Raw genomic sequence first — 17,500 nt, 5'->3', positions numbered from 1 at the left:
GCTCCATAGCACCAGAGCTCCATAGCTCCATAGCACCAGAGCTCCATAGCTCCATAGCTCCATAGCACCAGAGCTCCATAGCTCCATAGCACCAGAGCTCCATAGCTCCATAGCACCAGAGCTCCATAGCTCCATAGCACCAGAGCTCCATAGCTCCATAGCACCAGAGCTTCATAGCTCCATAGCACCAGAGCTCCATAGCTCCATAGCACCAGAGCTCCATAGCTCCATAGCACCAGAGCTCCATAGCTCCATAGCACCAGAGCTCCATAGCTCCAGGGCTCCATAGCTCCATACCTCCAGAGCTCCATAGCTCCAGCCTGGGTGGCTGGTGGCTCCATAGCTCCATACTTCCATAGCTCCAGTCAGAGAGTTGGCGAAAATTGCACTAAGTGCGAAAGCCCATTCATTTACAACGGCGTGTCCGCCAGGCGGCGACATTTCCCCGTTACCGGTGGCTGCGCGGCGGGTGAGTGACAGAGCTTATCCGAGCGGCTGGAACTCTGCGCCGGCGTGGTCGAGCGTGAGGCCCCGGCCCTTTGGCTGCCTGGTACCTAAAACACTTCCATTGATCCAGCCACGGAGGGTGCTGGCTGGTGGCTCCATAGCTCCATAGCTCCATAGCACCAGAGCTCCATAGCTCCATAGCACCAGAGCTCCATAGCTCCATAGCACCAGAGCTCCATAGCTCCATAGCACCAGAGCTCCATAGCTCCATAGCTCCATAGCTCCAGGGCTCCATAGCTCCAGGGCTCCATAGCTCCAGGGCTCCATAGCTCCAGGGCTCCAGGGCTCCATAGCTCCATACCTCCAGAGCTCCATAGCACCAGAGCTCCATAGCTCCATAGCTCCATACCTCCAGAGCTCCATAGCACCAGAGCTCCATGGCTCCATAGCTCCAGCCTGGGTGGCTGGTGGCTCCATAGCTCCATACTTCCATAGCTCCAGTCAGAGAGTTGGCGAAAATTGCACTAAGTGCGAAAGCCCATTCATTTACAACGGCGTGTCCGCCAGGCGGCGACATTTCCCCGTTACCGGTGGCTGCGCGGCGGGTGAGTGACAGAGCTTATCCGAGCGGCTGGAACTCTGCGCCGGCGTGGTCGAGCGTGAGGCCTCGGCCCTTTGGCTGCCTGGTACCTAAAACACTTCCATTGATCCAGCCACGGAGGGTGCTGGCTGGTGGCTCCATAGCTCCATACCTCCAGAGCTCCAGAGCTCCATAGCACCAGAGCTCCATAGCTCCATAGCACCAGAGCTCCATAGCACCAGAGCTCCATAGCTCCATAGCACCAGAGCTCCATAGCTCCATAGCACCAGAGCTCCATAGCTCCATAGCACCAGAGCTCCATAGCTCCATAGCTCCATAGCACCAGAGCTCCATAGCTCCATAGCACCAGAGCTCCATAGCTCCATAGCACCAGAGCTCCATAGCTCCATAGCACCAGAGCTCCATAGCTCCATAGCACCAGAGCTCCATAGCTCCATAGCACCAGAGCTCCAGAGCTCCATAGCTCCATAGCACCAGAGCTCCATAGCTCCATAGCACCAGAGCTCCATAGCACCAGAGCTCCATAGCTCCATAGCACCAGAGCTCCATAGCTCCATAGCACCAGCTCCATAGCTCCATAGCACCAGAGCTCCATAGCTCCATAGCACCAGAGCTCCATAGCTCCATAGCACCAGAGCTCCATAGCTCCATAGCACCAGAGCTCCATAGCTCCATAGCACCAGAGCTCCATAGCTCCATAGCTCCAGGGCTCCATAGCTCCAGGGCTCCAGGGCTCCATAGCTCCAGGGCTCCATAGCTCCAGGGCTCCAGGGCTCCATAGCTCCATACCTCCAGAGCTCCATAGCTCCATACTTCCAGAGCTCCATAGCTCCATAGCACCAGAGCTCCAGAGCTCCATAGCTCCATAGCACCAGAGCTCCATAGCACCAGAGCTCCATAGCTCCAGCCTGGGTGGCTGGTGGCTCCATAGCTCCATACTTCCATAGCTCCAGTCAGAGAGTTGGCGAAAATTGCACTAAGTGCGAAAGCCCATTCATTTACAAGGGCGTGTCCACAAGGCGGCGACATTTCCCCGTTACCGGTGGCTGCGCGGCAGGAGAGTGACAGAGCTTATCCGAGCGGCTGGAACTCTGCGCCGGCGTGGTCGAACGGCTGGCCTCGGTAGTTGAGGTACCAGGGGTGGGCCGGGGAGCTCCAGGCGGGTCTTGTGAGAGAGTGAAGCCGAGCGGCTGGAACTCTGGGCCGGCCTGGTCGAGCGGCTGGCCTCGGTAGTTGAGGTACCAGGGGCGGGCTGGGGAGCTCCAGGCGGGGCTTGTGAGAGAGTGAAGCCGAGCGGCTGGAACTCTGGGCCGGCGTGGTTGAGCCACGGAGGGTGCTGGCTGGTGGCTCCATAGCTCCATAGCTCCATAGCTCCATACTTCCATAGCTCCATACTTCCATAGCTCCAGACTTCCATAGCTCCATAGCTCCATAGCTCCATAGCTCCATAGCTCCATAGCACCAGAGCTCCAGAGCTCCATAGCACCAGAGCTCCAGAGCTCCATAGCTCCATAGCTCCATAGCCCCAGAGCTCCATAGCTCCATAGCTCCATAGCTCCAGAGCTCCATACTTCCATAGCTCCAGAGCTCCAGCCTGTCTGGTGGCTCCATAGCTCCATAGCTCCATACTTGCAGCCACGGAGCTGGCGAAAATTGCACTAAGTGCGAAAGCCCATTCATTTACAACGGCGTGTCCACAAGGCGGCGACATTTCCCCGTTACCGGTGGCTGCTTAGCGGGAGAGTGACAGAGCTTATCCGAGCGGCTGGAACTCTGGGCCGGCCTGGTCGAGCGGCTGGCCTCGGTAGTTGAGGTACCAGGGGCGGGCTGGGGAGCTCCAGGCGGGGCTTGTGAGAGAGTGTAGCCGAGCGGCTGGAACTCTGGGCCGGCGTGGTTGAGCAGCATGCCCGCGGAGGTGGCTCTTCCATAGGCACGGAGGGTGCTGGAGCTCCACACTTCCCTAGGCACGGAGGGTGCTGGAGCTCCACACTTCCATAGGCAGGGAGGGTGCTGGAGCTCCACACTTCCATAGGCAGGGAGGGTGCTGGAGCTCCACACTTCCATAGGCAGGGAGGGTGCTGGAGCTCCACACTTCCATAGGCAGGGAGGGTGCTGGAGCTCCACACTTCCATAGGCAGGGAGGGTGCTGGAGCTCCACACTTCCATAGGCAGGGAGGGTGCTGGAGCTCCACACTTCCATAGGCAGGGAGGGTGCTGGAGCTCCACACTTCCATAGGCAGGGAGGGTGCTGGAGCTCCACACTTCCATAGGCAGGGAGGGTGCTGGAGCTCCACACTTCCATAGGCAGGGAGGGTGCTGGAGCTCCACACTTCCATAGGCAGGGAGGGTGCTGGAGCTCCACACTTCCATAGGCAGGGAGGGTGCTGGAGCTCCACACTTCCATAGGCAGGGAGGGTGCTGGAGCTCCACACTTCCATAGGCAGGGAGGGTGCTGGAGCTCCACACTTCCATAGGCAGGGAGGGTGCTGGAGCTCCACACTTCCATAGGCAGGGAGGGTGCTGGAGCTCCACACTTCCATAGGCAGGGAGGGTGCTGGAGCTCCACACTTCCATAGGCAGGGAGGGTGCTGGAGCTCCACACTTCCATAGGCAGGGAGGGTGCTGGAGCTCCACACTTCCATAGGCAGGGAGGGTGCTGGAGCTCCACACTTCCATAGGCAGGGAGGGTGCTGGAGCTCCACACTTCCATAGGCAGGGAGGGTGCTGGAGCTCCACACTTCCATAGGCAGGGAGGGTGCTGGAGCTCCACACTTCCATAGGCAGGGAGGGTGCTGGAGCTCCACACTTCCATAGGCAGGGAGGGTGCTGGAGCTCCACACTTCCATAGGCAGGGAGGGTGCTGGAGCTCCACACTTCCATAGGCAGGGAGGGTGCTGGAGCTCCACACTTCCATAGGCAGGGAGGGTGCTGGAGCTCCACACTTCCATAGGCAGGGAGGGTGCTGGAGCTCCACACTTCCATAGGCAGGGAGGGTGCTGGAGCTCCACACTTCCATAGGCAGGGAGGGTGCTGGAGCTCCACACTTCCATAGGCAGGGAGGGTGCTGGAGCTCCACACTTCCATAGGCAGGGAGGGTGCTGGAGCTCCACACTTCCATAGGCAGGGAGGGTGCTGGAGCTCCACACTTCCATAGGCAGGGAGGGTGCTGGAGCTCCACATCCACACTTCCAGCCACTGCATGCTGGCACTTCCACCTTGCTTGCTAAGTCGGCGTGATCTTGCCCAAAAAGTCCCTCCTCACCTCCAGCTGGAAGTGGAAAAAAATCCTCCACCTGCTTGGCCGAGGTTCTGGAAGCCAGCAGCTCGCAGAATGTTGCCAAAGTTTCACTGGAAGGAAAAGAAAAGAGAAGACCGAGTGCGCATTTCACCTACCGCCGAATGTCCACAAGAGGGAAGTGTCACTCCGTCGCAGAATCTGCGCCGACGCACTCGGCACCCTTCGAATTTATGGTGCCGGTGCGGGTGTTCTGGGTGCAAAAAGGCCGCCCAAGTGGTAGAAAAAAATCAGACTTCGTCTCTTAGGTCGAAATTAATGCCAAGTTTTGAAATGCGCTGGCAGGGGTGGACCAGGGCCCGTTAGAAGTGCTTAGCCGAGGTCCTGGAAGCCTAACCCGGCGTGATCTTGTGCAAAAAGCCGCTGCTGAGCTCCAGCTGGAAGTGTAAAAAGAACCGGGCTGGATCAAAAAAAGAACCGGGCGGCCCGTTAAAATTGCTTAGCCGAGGTCCTGGAAGCCTAACCCGGCGTGATCTTGTGCAAAAAGCCGCTGCTGAGCTCCAGCTGGAAGTGTAAAAAGAACCGGGCTGGATCAAAAAAAGAACCGGGCGGCCCGTTAAAATTGCTTAGCCGAGGTCCTGGAACCCTAACCCGGCGTGATCTTGTGCAAAAAGCCGCTGCTGAGCTCCAGCTGGAAGTGTAAAAAGAACCGGGCTGGTTCAAAAAAAGAACCGGGCGACCCGTTAGAAGTGCTTAGCCGAGGTCCTGGAAGCCTAACCCGGCGTGATCTTGTGCAAAAAGCCGCTGCTGAGCTCCAGCTGGAAGTGGAAAAAGAACCGGGCTGGATCAAAAAAGAACCGGGCGACCCGTTAAAATTGCTTAGCCGAGGTCCTGGAAGCCTAACACGGCGTGTTCTTGTGCAAAAAGCCGCTCCCGAGCTCCAGCTGGAAGTGTAAAAAGAACCAGGCTGGATAAAAAAAAGAACCGGGCTGGATCAAAAAAGAACCGGGCGACCCGTTAAAATTGCTTAGCCGAGGTCCTGGAAGCCTAACACGGCGTGATCTTGTGCAAAAAGCCGCTCCCGAGCTCCAGCTGGAAGTGTAAAAAGAACCGGGCTGGATAAAAAAAGAACCGGGCTGGATCAAAAAAGAACCGGGCGGCCCGTTAAAATTGCTTAGCCGAGGTCCTGGAAGCCTAACACGGCGTGATCTTGTGCAAAAAGCCGCTCCCGAGCTCCAGCTGGAAGTGTAAAAAGAACCGGGCTGGATAAAAAAAAGAACCGGGCTGGATCAAAAAAGAACCGGGCGACCCGTTAAAATTGCTTAGCCGAGGTCCTGGAAGCCTAACACGGCGTGTTCTTGTGCAAAAAGCCGCTCCCGAGCTCCAGCTGGAAGTGTAAAAAGAACCAGGCTGGATAAAAAAAAGAACCGGGCTGGATCAAAAAAGAACCGGGCGACCCGTTAAAATTGCTTAGCCGAGGTCCTGGAAGCCTAACACGGCGTGATCTTGTGCAAAAAGCCGCTCCCGAGCTCCAGCTGGAAGTGTAAAAAGAACCGGGCTGGATAAAAAAAGAACCGGGCTGGATCAAAAAAGAACCGGGCGACCCGTTAAAATTGCTTAGCCGAGGTCCTGGAAGCCTAACACGGCGTGATCTTGTGCAAAAAGCCGCTCCCGAGCTCCAGCTGGAAGTGTAAAAAGAACCAGGCTGGATAAAAAAAAGAACCGGGCTGGATCAAAAAAGAACCGGGCGACCCGTTAAAATTGCTTAGCCGAGGTCCTGGAAGCCTAACACGGCGTGTTCTTGTGCAAAAAGCCGCTCCCAAGCTCCAGCTGGAAGTGTAAAAAGAACCAGGCTGGATAAAAAAAAGAACCGGGCTGGATCAAAAAAGAACCGGGCGACCCGTTAAAATTGCTTAGCCGAGGTCCTGGAAGCCTAACACGGCGTGTTCTTGTGCAAAAAGCCGCTCCCGAGCTCCAGCTGGAAGTGTAAAAAGAACCGGGCTGGATAAAAAAAAGAACCGGGCTGGATCAAAAAAGAACCGGGCGACCCGTTAAAATTGCTTAGCCGAGGTCCTGGAAGCCTAACACGGCGTGTTCTTGTGCAAAAAGCCGCTCCCGAGCTCCAGCTGGAAGTGTAAAAAGAACCAGGCTGGATAAAAAAAAGAACCGGGCTGGATCAAAAAAGAACCGGGCGACCCGTTAAAATTGCTTAGCCGAGGTCCTGGAAGCCTAACACGGCGTGATCTTGTGCAAAAAGCCGCTCCCGAGCTCCAGCTGGAAGTGTAAAAAGAACCGGGCTGGATAAAAAAAGAACCGGGCTGGATCAAAAAAGAACCGGGCGACCCGTTAAAATTGCTTAGCCGAGGTCCTGGAAGCCTAACACGGCGTGATCTTGTGCAAAAAGCCGCTCCCGAGCTCCAGCTGGAAGTGTAAAAAGAACCAGGCTGGATAAAAAAAAGAACCGGGCTGGATCAAAAAAGAACCGGGCGACCCGTTAAAATTGCTTAGCCGAGGTCCTGGAAGCCTAACACGGCGTGATCTTGTGCAAAAAGCCGCTCCCGAGCTCCAGCTGGAAGTGTAAAAAGAACCGGGCTGGATAAAAAAAAGAACCGGGCTGGATCAAAAAAGAACCGGGCGACCCGTTAAAATTGCTTAGCCGAGGTCCTGGAAGCCTAACACGGCGTGATCTTGTGCAAAAAGCCGCTCCCGAGCTCCAGCTGGAAGTGTAAAAAGAACCGGGCTGGATAAAAAAAAGAACCGGGCTGGATCAAAAAAGAACCGGGCGACCCGTTAAAATTGCTTAGCCGAGGTCCTGGAAGCCTAACACGGCGTGTTCTTGTGCAAAAAGCCGCTCCCGAGCTCCAGCTGGAAGTGTAAAAAGAACCAGGCTGGATAAAAAAAAGAACCGGGCTGGATCAAAAAAGAACCGGGCGACCCGTTAAAATTGCTTAGCCGAGGTCCTGGAAGCCTAACACGGCGTGATCTTGTGCAAAAAGCCGCTCCCGAGCTCCAGCTGGAAGTGTAAAAAGAACCGGGCTGGATAAAAAAAAGAACCGGGCTGGATCAAAAAAGAACCGGGCGACCCGTTAAAATTGCTTAGCCGAGGTCCTGGAAGCCTAACACGGCGTGATCTTGTGCAAAAAGCCGCTCCCGAGCTCCAGCTGGAAGTGTAAAAAGAACCGGGCTGGATAAAAAAAAGAACCGGGCTGGATCAAAAAAGAACCGGGCGACCCGTTAAAATTGCTTAGCCGAGGTCCTGGAAGCCTAACACGGCGTGTTCTTGTGCAAAAAGCCGCTCCCGAGCTCCAGCTGGAAGTGTAAAAAGAACCAGGCTGGATAAAAAAAAGAACCGGGCTGGATCAAAAAAGAACCGGGCGACCCGTTAAAATTGCTTAGCCGAGGTCCTGGAAGCCTAACACGGCGTGATCTTGTGCAAAAAGCCGCTCCCGAGCTCCAGCTGGAAGTGTAAAAAGAACCGGGCTGGATAAAAAAAAAGAACCGGGCTGGATCAAAAAAGAACCGGGCGACCCGTTAAAATTGCTTAGCCGAGGTCCTGGAAGCCTAACACGGCGTGTTCTTGTGCAAAAAGCCGCTCCCGAGCTCCAGCTGGAAGTGTAAAAAGAACCAGGCTGGATAAAAAAAAGAACCGGGCTGGATCAAAAAAGAACCGGGCGACCCGTTAAAATTGCTTAGCCGAGGTCCTGGAAGCCTAACACGGCGTGATCTTGTGCAAAAAGCCGCTCCCGAGCTCCAGCTGGAAGTGTAAAAAGAACCGGGCTGGATAAAAAAAAGAACCGGGCTGGATCAAAAAAGAACCGGGCGACCCGTTAAAATTGCTTAGCCGAGGTCCTGGAAGCCTAACACGGCGTGTTCTTGTGCAAAAAGCCGCTCCCGAGCTCCAGCTGGAAGTGTAAAAAGAACCAGGCTGGATAAAAAAAAGAACCGGGCTGGATCAAAAAAGAACCGGGCGACCCGTTAAAATTGCTTAGCCGAGGTCCTGGAAGCCTAACACGGCGTGATCTTGTGCAAAAAGCCGCTCCCGAGCTCCAGCTGGAAGTGTAAAAAGAACCGGGCTGGATAAAAAAAAGAACCGGGCTGGATCAAAAAAGAACCGGGCAACCCGTTAAAATTGCTTAGCCGAGGTCCTGGAAGCCTAACCCGGCGTGATCTTGCCCGAAAGTCGGCCTCTATACTTCCATTTTAGGTACCAGGGGCTCATAGTGTACTTGGTCCCACTAGTCAGTGTACTCATCCAGTTACCCCCCGTTTTCCAAAACACCATCGGCACGTATAAGGGGGGGACTCCTGAGAGAGATGAGGTATATGGCAGCGCAACACCAATCCGCTCCGCGCTGGTTCCCATGTCGGCTACGGATGAATAAAACCAGCCTGTCCCCCCTGGAGCTCACGAGACACGGAATTTTTTCTAAGTGCCAACGGCTCTTCCGAGCAAACGTGTCCGCTCCGGCTGGTTCCCCCGTCGGCCTCGAATGACGAAAAACGCCGCTCTCCGCCCGGAGCTCATGACAAACGAAAAATTTTCTAAGTGCCAACGGCACTTGCGAGCGAATGTGTCCGCTCGGCGCTGGTTCCCGGGTCGAACCCGGAAGACGAAAAACGCCGGTCCTCGCCCGGAGCTCATGACAAACGAAAAATTTTCTAAGTGCCAACGGCACTAGCGAGCGAATGTGTCCGCTCGGCGCTGGTTCCCGGGTCGAACCCGGAAGACGAAAAACGCCGCTCTCCGCCCGGAGCTCATGACAAACGAAAAATTTTCTAAGTGCCAACGGCACTAGCGAGCGAATGTGTCCGCTCGGCGCTGGTTCCCGGGTCGAACCCGGAAGACGAAAAACGCCGGTCTCCGCCCGGAGCTCATGACAAACGAAAAATTTTCTAAGTGCCAACGGCACTAGCGAGCGAATGTGTCCGCTCGGCGCTGGTTCCCGGGTCGAACCCGGAAGACGAAAAACGCCGGTCTCCGCCCGGAGCTCATGACAAACGAAAAATTTTCTAAGTGCCAACGGCACTAGCGAGCGAATGTGTCCGCTCGGCGCTGGTTCCCGGGTCGAACCCGGAAGACGAAAAACGCCGCTCTCCGCCCGGAGCTCATGACAAACGAAAAATTTTCTAAGTGCCAACGGCACTAGCGAGCGAATGTGTCCGCTCGGCGCTGGTTCCCGGGTCGAACCCGGAAGACGAAAAACGCCGCTCTCCGCCCGGAGCTCATGACAAACGAAAAATTTTCTAAGTGCCAACGGCACTAGCGAGCGAATGTGTCCGCTCGGCGCTGGTTCCCGGGTCGAACCCGGAAGACGAAAAACGCCGGTCTCCGCCCGGAGCTCATGACAAACGAAAAATTTTCTAAGTGCCAACGGCACTAGCGAGCGAATGTGTCCGCTCGGCGCTGGTTCCCGGGTCGAACCCGGAAGACGAAAAACGCCGGTCCTCGCCCGGAGCTCATGACAAACGAAAAATTTTCTAAGTGCCAACGGCACTAGCGAGCGAATGTGTCCGCTCGGCGCTGGTTCCCGGGTCGGACCCGGAAGACGAAAAACGCCGGTCCTCGCCTGGAGGTCCCAGCAAAATCGGCGAAAAAACGACTAAGTGTCAACTTTCGAAAAAACGGCTAAGTGTCGACTTTCGAAAAAACGGCTAAGTGTCAACTTTCGAAAAAACGGCTAAGTGTCAACTTTCGAAAAAACGACTAAGTGCCCACGGCTCTGCGGGGCTTGTGAGTCCGCCCCGCGCCGGTTCGGCGGTCGGCCTCAAAAAGCAAAAAATCAGCCTCTCTCCCTGGAGCTCACCAAAAATTTGTCGAAATTTTTCTAAGTTCTCCTCGAGGTACCAGGGGGTGAGGTACCCGGGCTAAGGTGCAGTACCTTTTTTGGTCTTCAGGTGCGCCAGAGTACAATGAAATGGTCCCAGTAGTCAGTGTACTCATCGACTTTCCCCCCGTTTTCCAAAGCACCTCGTTTACGAGTATGGAGGAGATGGTGCTGGTCTCCCCACGGCGTCGGACACGCCGTCCTCGACAGCACAAGGTCGGATAGAAGACCTGGAAAGCGCCGTGGCACGCGCTGGAGGTGGGCACTTTGGCGAAAAAACGACTAAGTGTCAACTTTCGAAAAAACGACTAAGTGTCAACTTTCGAAAAAACGGCTAAGTGTCAACTTTCGAAAAAACGACTAAGTGTCACCTCTCTGAAAAAATGGCAAAGTGTCGCCTCTCTGAAAATTTTCTAAGTGCCCACGGCTCTGCGGGCTCGTGCATCCGAGCCGCGCCGGTTCTGCAACCGGCCTAGAATGACGAAAAATAACGGTCTCCTCCTGGAGCTCACAGCCAATTGTGGCGAAAAAGTGGCAAAGTGCCCACGGCTCTGCGGGCTCGTGCATCCGACCCGCGCCGGTTCTGCAGCCGGCCTAGAATGACGAAAAATAACGGTCTCCTCCTGGAGCTCATAGCCAACTTGGCAAAAAGTTTCTAAGTGCCCACGGCCCTGCCGAGCTTTGGCGTCCGCCCAGCGCCGGTTCCGCAGTCGGCCTCGAATGACGAAAAATAACGGTCTCCTCCTGGAGCTCACAGCCAACTTGGCAAAAAGTTTCTAAGTGCCCACGGCCCTGCCGAGCTTTGGCGTCCGCTCAGCGCCGGTTCCGCAGTCGGCCTCGAATGACGAAAAATAACGGTCTCCTCCTGGAGCTCACAGCCAACTTGGCAAAAAGTTTCTAAGTGCCCACGGCCCTGCCGAGCTTTGGCGTCCGCCCAGCGCCGGTTCCGCAGTCGGCCTCGAATGACGAAAAATAACGGTCTCCTCCTGGAGCTCACAGCCAACTTGGCAAAAAGTTTCTAAGTGCCCACGGCCCTGCCGAGCTTTGGCGTCCGCCCAGCGCCGGTTCCGCAGTCGGCCTCGAATGACGAAAAATAACGGTCTCCTCCTGGAGCTCACAGCCAACTTGGCAAAAAGTTTCTAAGTGCCCACGGCCCTGCCGAGCTTTGGCGTCCGCCCAGCGCCGGTTCCGCAGTCGGCCTCGAATGACGAAAAATAACGGTCTCCTCCTGGAGCTCACAGCCAACTTGGCAAAAAGTTTCTAAGTGCCCACGGCCCTGCCGAGCTTTGGCGTCCGCCCAGCGCCGGTTCCGCAGTCGGCCTCGAATGACGAAAAATAACGGTCTCCTCCTGGAGCTCACAGCCAACTTGGCAAAAAGTTTCTAAGTGCCCACGGCCCTGCCGAGCTTTGGCGTCCGCTCAGCGCCGGTTCCGCAGTCGGCCTCGAATGACGAAAAATAACGGTCTCCTCCTGGAGCTCACAGCCAACTTGGCAAAAAGTTTCTAAGTGCCCACGGCCCTGCCGAGCTTTGGCGTCCGCCCAGCGCCGGTTCCGCAGTCGGCCTCGAATGACGAAAAATAACGGTCTCCTCCTGGAGCTCACAGCCAACTTGGCAAAAAGTTTCTAAGTGTCACATCTCTGAAAAAACGACTAAGTGTCAACTTTCGAAAAAACGGCTAAGTGTCAACTTTCGAAAAAACGGCAAAGTGTCACATCTCTGAAAAAACGGCTAAGTGTCGACTTTCGAAAAAACGGCTAAGTGTCAACTTTCGAAAAAACGGCAAAGTGTCACATCTCTGAAAAAACGGCTAAGTGTCACATCTCTGAAAAAACGGCTAAGTGTCACATCTCTGAAAAAACGGCTAAGTGTCGCCTCTCTGAAAAAACGGCAAAGTGTCAACTTTCGAAAAAACGACAGAGTGTCGCCTCTCTGAAAAAACGACTAAGTGTCGACTCTGAGAAAATGGCAAAGTGCCCACGGCTCTGCGGGCTCGTGCATCCGACCCGCGCCGGTTCCCCAGCCGGCCTGAAATAAGGCAAAACCAGCCTCTCCGCCTGGAGCTCAGAGCCAACTTGGCGAATATTTTCTAAGTGCCCACGGCTCTGCGTGGCTACGGCGTCTGCCCAGCGCCGGTTCCTGGGTCGAACCCCGAGGACGAGGAATGCCGGTCTCCGCCTGGAGGTCCCAGCTTAATCGGCGAAAATTTTCTAAGTGCCCACGGCTCTGCCGGGCTCGTGCATCCGACCCGCGCCGGTTCCCCAGCCGGCCTGAAATAAGGCAAAACCAGGCTCTCCCCCTGGAGCTCAGAGCCAATTGTGGCGAAAAAACGACTAAGTGTCAACTTTCGAAAAAACGACTAAGTGTCAACTTTCCAAAAAAACGGCTAAGTGTCGACTTTCGAAAAAACGGCTAAGTGTCAACTTTCGAAAAAACGACTAAGTGTCGCCTCTGAAAAAACGACTAAGTGTCGCCTCTCTGAAAAAACGACTAAGTGCCCACGGCTCTGCGGGGCTTGTGAGTCCGCCCCGCGCCGGTTCGGCGGTCGGCCTCAAAAAGCGAAAAATCAGCCTCTCTCCCTGGAGCTCACCAAAAATTTGTCGAAATTTTTCTAAGTTCTCCTCGAGGTACCAGGGGGTGAGGTACCCGGGCTAAGGTGCAGTACCTTTTTTGGTCTTCAGGTGCGCCAGAGTACAATGAAATGGTCCCAGTAGTCAGTGTACTCATCGACTTTCCCCCCGTTTTCCAAAGCACCCCGTTTACGAGTATGGAGGAGATGGTGCTGGTCTCCCCACGGCGTCGGACACGCCGTCCTCGACAGCACAAGGTCGGATAGAAGACCTGAAAAGCGCCGTGGCACGCGCTGGAGGTGTCACTGTGGCGAAAAAGTGACTAAGTGTCAACTTTCGAAAAAACGGCTAAGTGTCAACTTTCGAAAAAACGGCTAAGTGTCAACTTTCGAAAAAACGGCTAAGTGTCAACTTTCGAAAAAACGACTAAGTGTCGCCTCTCTGAAAAAACGGCAAAGTGTCAACTTTCGAAAAAACGACTAAGTGTCAACTTTCGAAAAAACGACTAAGTGTCACCTCTCTGAAAAAATGGCAAAGTGTCAACTGCGAATGTGGTGGTGCATGGAAGGAAGTGGAGGACGGCCGCCTCCTTAAACACAGGCCGAAGAGGAGCGTCAGGGCCGGCTCCTTAAACACGGACCGAGTGTCGCCCTTAACACAGACCAAGCGGAGGACGGCCGCCTCCCTAAATACAGGCCGAACCGGAGCGCGAGGGCCGCTCCTTAAACACGGACCGAGTGTCGCCCTTAACACAGACCAAGGGGAGGACGGCCGCCTCCTTAAACACAGGCCGGAGAGGAGCGTCAGGGCCAGGCTCCTCAAACATGGACCGAGTGTCGCCCTTAACACAGACCAAGGGGAGGACGGCCGCCTCCTTAAACACAGGCCGGAGAGGAGCGTCAGGGCCAGGCTCCTCAAACATGGACCGAGTGTCGCCCTTAACACAGACCAAGGGGAGGACGGCCGCCTCCTTAAACACAGGCCGGAGAGGAGCGTCAGGGCCAGGCTCCTCAAACATGGACCGAGTGTCGCCCTTAACACAGACCAAGGGGAGGACGGCCGCCTCCTTAAACACAGGCCGGAGAGGAGCGTCAGGGCCAGGCTCCTCAAACATGGACCGAGTGTCGCCCTTAACACAGACCAAGGGGAGGACGGCCGCCTCCTTAAACACAGGCCGGAGAGGAGCGTCAGGGCCAGGCTCCTCAAACATGGACCGAGTGTCGCCCTTAACACGGACCAAGGGGAGGACGGCCGCCTCCTTAAACACAGGCCGGAGAGGAGCGTCAGGGCCAGGCTCCTCAAACATGGACCGAGTGTCGCCCTTAACACGGACCAAGGGGAGGACGGCCGCCTCCTTAAACACAGGCCGGAGAGGAGCGTCAGGGCCAGGCTCCTCAAACATGGACCGAGTGTCGCCCTTAACACGGACCAAGGGGAGGACGGCCGCCTCCTTAAACACAGGCCGGAGAGGAGCGTCAGGGCCAGGCTCCTCAAACATGGACAGAGTGTCGCCCTTAACACAGACCAAGCGGAGGACGGCCGCCTCCCTAAATACAGGCCGAACCGGAGCGCGAGTGTCGCTCCTTAAACACGGACCGAGTGGAGGACGGCCGCCTCCTTAAACACAGGCCGAACAAAATGACACAAAGTGTCAACTGCGAATGTTGTCCATCCAAGGAAGGAGCGTGATGCCCGGCCGGCTCCTTAAACACAGGCCGAGAGTCGCCCCGGACGGTCCGCCTCGCGGCGCCCGTCTGCTCGGATAAAATGACACAAAGTGTCAACTACGAATGTTGTCCATCCAAGGAGGGAGCGTGATGCCCGGCCGGCTCCGAAAACACAGGCCGAGAGTCGCCCCGGACGGTCCGCCTCGCGGCGCCCGTCTGCTCGGATAAAATGACACAAAGTGTCAACTGCGAATGTTGTCCATCCAAGGAAGGAGCGTGATGCCCGGCCGGCTCCTTAAACACAGGCCGAGAGTCGCCCCGGACGGTCCGCCTCGCGGCGCCCGTCTGCTCGGATAAAATGACACAAAGTGTCAACTACGAATGTTGTCCATCCAAGGAGGGAGCGTGATGCCCGGCCGGCTCCGAAAACACAGGCCGAGAGTCGCCCCGGACGGTCCGCCTCGCGGCGCCCGTCTGCTCGGATAAAATGACACAAAGTGTCAACTGCGAATGTTGTCCATCCAAGGAAGGAGCGTGATGCCCGGCCGGCTCCTTAAACACAGGCCGAGAGTCGCCCCGGACGGTCCGCCTCGCGGCGCCCGCCCGCTCGGATAAAATGACACAAAGTGTCAACTACGAATGTTGTCCATCCAAGGAAGGAGCGTGATGCCCGGCCGGCTCCTTAAACACAGGCCGAGAGTCGCCCCGGACGGTCGCCTCGCGGCGCCCGTCTGCTCGGATAAAATGACACAAAGTGTCAACTACGAATGTTGTCCATCCAAGGAGGGAGCGTGATGCCCGGCCGGCTCCGAAAACACAGGCCGAGAGTCGCCCCGGACGGTCCGCCTCGCGGCGCCCGTCTGCTCGGATAAAATGACACAAAGTGTCAACTGCGAATGTTGTCCATCCAAGGAAGGAGCGTGATGCCCGGCCGGCTCCTTAAACACAGGCCGAGAGTCGCCCCGGACGGTCCGCCTCGCGGCGCCCGCCCGCTCGGATAAAATGACACAAAGTGTCAACTACGAATGTTGTCCATCCAAGGAGGGAGCGTGAGGCCCGGCCGGCTCCGAAAACACAGGCCGAGAGTCGCCCCGGACGGTCCGCCTCTCGAGGCGCCCGCCCGCTCGGATAAAATGACACAAAGTGTCAACTACGAATGTTGTCCATCCAAGGAGGGAGCGTGATGCCCGGCCGGCTCCGAAAACACAGGCCGAGAGTCGCCCCGGACGGTCCGCCTCGCGGCGCCCGTCTGCTCGGATAAAATGACACAAAGTGTCAACTACGAATGTTGTCCATCCAAGGAGGGAGCGTGAGGCCCGGCCGGCTCCGAAAACACAGGCCGAGAGTCGCCCCGGACGGTCCGCCTCTCGAGGCGCCCGCCCGCTCGGATAAAATGACACAAAGTGTCAACTACGAATGTTGTCCATCCAAGGAGGGAGCGTGATGCCCGGCCGGCTCCGAAAACACAGGCCGAGAGTCGCCCCGGACGGTCCGCCTCGCGGCGCCCGCCCGCTCGGATAAAATGACACAAAGTGTCAACTACGAATGTTGTCCATCCAAGGAGGGAGCGTGAGGCCCGGCCGGCTCCGAAAACACAGGCCGAGAGTCGCCCCGGACGGTCCGCCTCTCGAGGCGCCCGCCCGCTCGGATAAAATGACACAAAGTGTCAACTACGAATGTTGTCCATCCAAGGAGGGAGCGTGATGCCCGGCCGGCTCCGAAAACACAGGCCGAGATTCGACCCCGGACGGGCCGTCTTCTCCCGGCGCCCGCCCGCGTACGCCCCCCATCCCCGGTCGCCCGTCTGCTCCCGGCGGGCCTCCGAGTACCCCCTCACCCAACTGACCGACTGGCACTCATGACCCGCCTTGGTAGGGCCCCCATCGGCCTCGGCTCGTCCGACGTCGGGTGGACGGTTCCTACCCACTGCGGGTCGCACTCTAGCGCCCCGGCCGCCGCGTGAGCGTGCGCTCCCCGCGCCGCCCCGCAGGCCCCGGCGCGACCGTACTGCGGCGAGACCGAGACGACCCGGTTTGGCATCCATCCCACCTAGCCACGATCCACGGAGGCCGAGCGAGCGGCTGAGTGTCGGGCGCCGCGCGTGCGAGCGTCCGCCGGCCGCGCCGGTCCTTCCGCGAATGTCGTTTCTCAAACCCTCCGGCTTGATAGCGGCGGCACCACGGGAAGCCGTCCACACACACCGTCCGACCTCTATCCGAAAAGCCTTCCCGACCAACCGCGGTCGCGGGGGCGTCTGTCGCTCCGCATCGGGGGGGCGTATGGCTTCCGCGCTACGCGCTGCGGGCTCGGGGGGGCCGCAACGGCTGAGTCTGACTCGGCCGGGGCGCAGCTTCCCTCCCGGCAGTCAGCAATAGTGCCGATCGCGCCTGCCACCAGCCCCCTCCCCGACGGGTTCGTCGGCGCCGGCTGGCCGCCGTCCGCCTTCGTTCCCCGAGGGTTCCCAACCAGCGCCGATCCAACTCCGCATCCTGGCCGCACGCAGTGCGTGCCTCGCGCGGGTAAGTCGCCGGCGCAGCGCCGCAGCTCCCGACCCCCGCGTACGGGAATAGTTGAGGGCCTCAGCGGGCCGCACCGACCGAGTCCGACTCGGGCCGGGGCGCAGATTCCCGCTTGGGTGACCGAACGTTCTCTGCTCGGGCCGGAGGGCCGACGCCCGTCCCCCCCCGTCGTCCCCCACGGACCGCCTCCGAGGCCACTTCGCACGGCTCATCCTCGGCTCCCTACCAATGCTTAATCGATGGGGCCGCCCGGCCGGATTCGCGCCACCCTGTCCACCGCGAGTCTCCCCAGACTAACCCGAGTTACCGCCCAGCTCGCCTAACCTTGCACTCGCTCTGCCAAACGGTCGTGTAGTCGGCGGGCCGTCCTACGGGTCGCCCTCCCTCCCCAAACGCGCGGCGGGATAGCGGCAAGGCGGCGGCGGCGGCCAGCGGCGTCGGGGCGCTCGCACCGGAGAAGAGGCGTCTTACGAGGCCGGGCGCAGCTCCCTCTCGTTTACTTGCTGAGTAGCGGCGCTCGAAGGTTCCGCGGCGAGCGCGGCTCATCCCATTGAATGTCCCTGCACCAGGCTCCATCGAAGGGCCGCCCGGCCGGATTCGCACCCCCCTGTCCACCGCGAAGTCCCCTCGACTAACCC

This window comes from Syngnathus leptorhynchus, unplaced genomic scaffold (assembly GCF_054491065.1).
Source record: "Syngnathus leptorhynchus isolate UIUO unplaced genomic scaffold, UIUO_Slep HiC_scaffold_261, whole genome shotgun sequence".
Classification (NCBI taxonomy): Eukaryota; Metazoa; Chordata; class Actinopteri; order Syngnathiformes; family Syngnathidae; genus Syngnathus; species Syngnathus leptorhynchus.
This window is presented reverse-complemented; position numbering follows the sequence as displayed.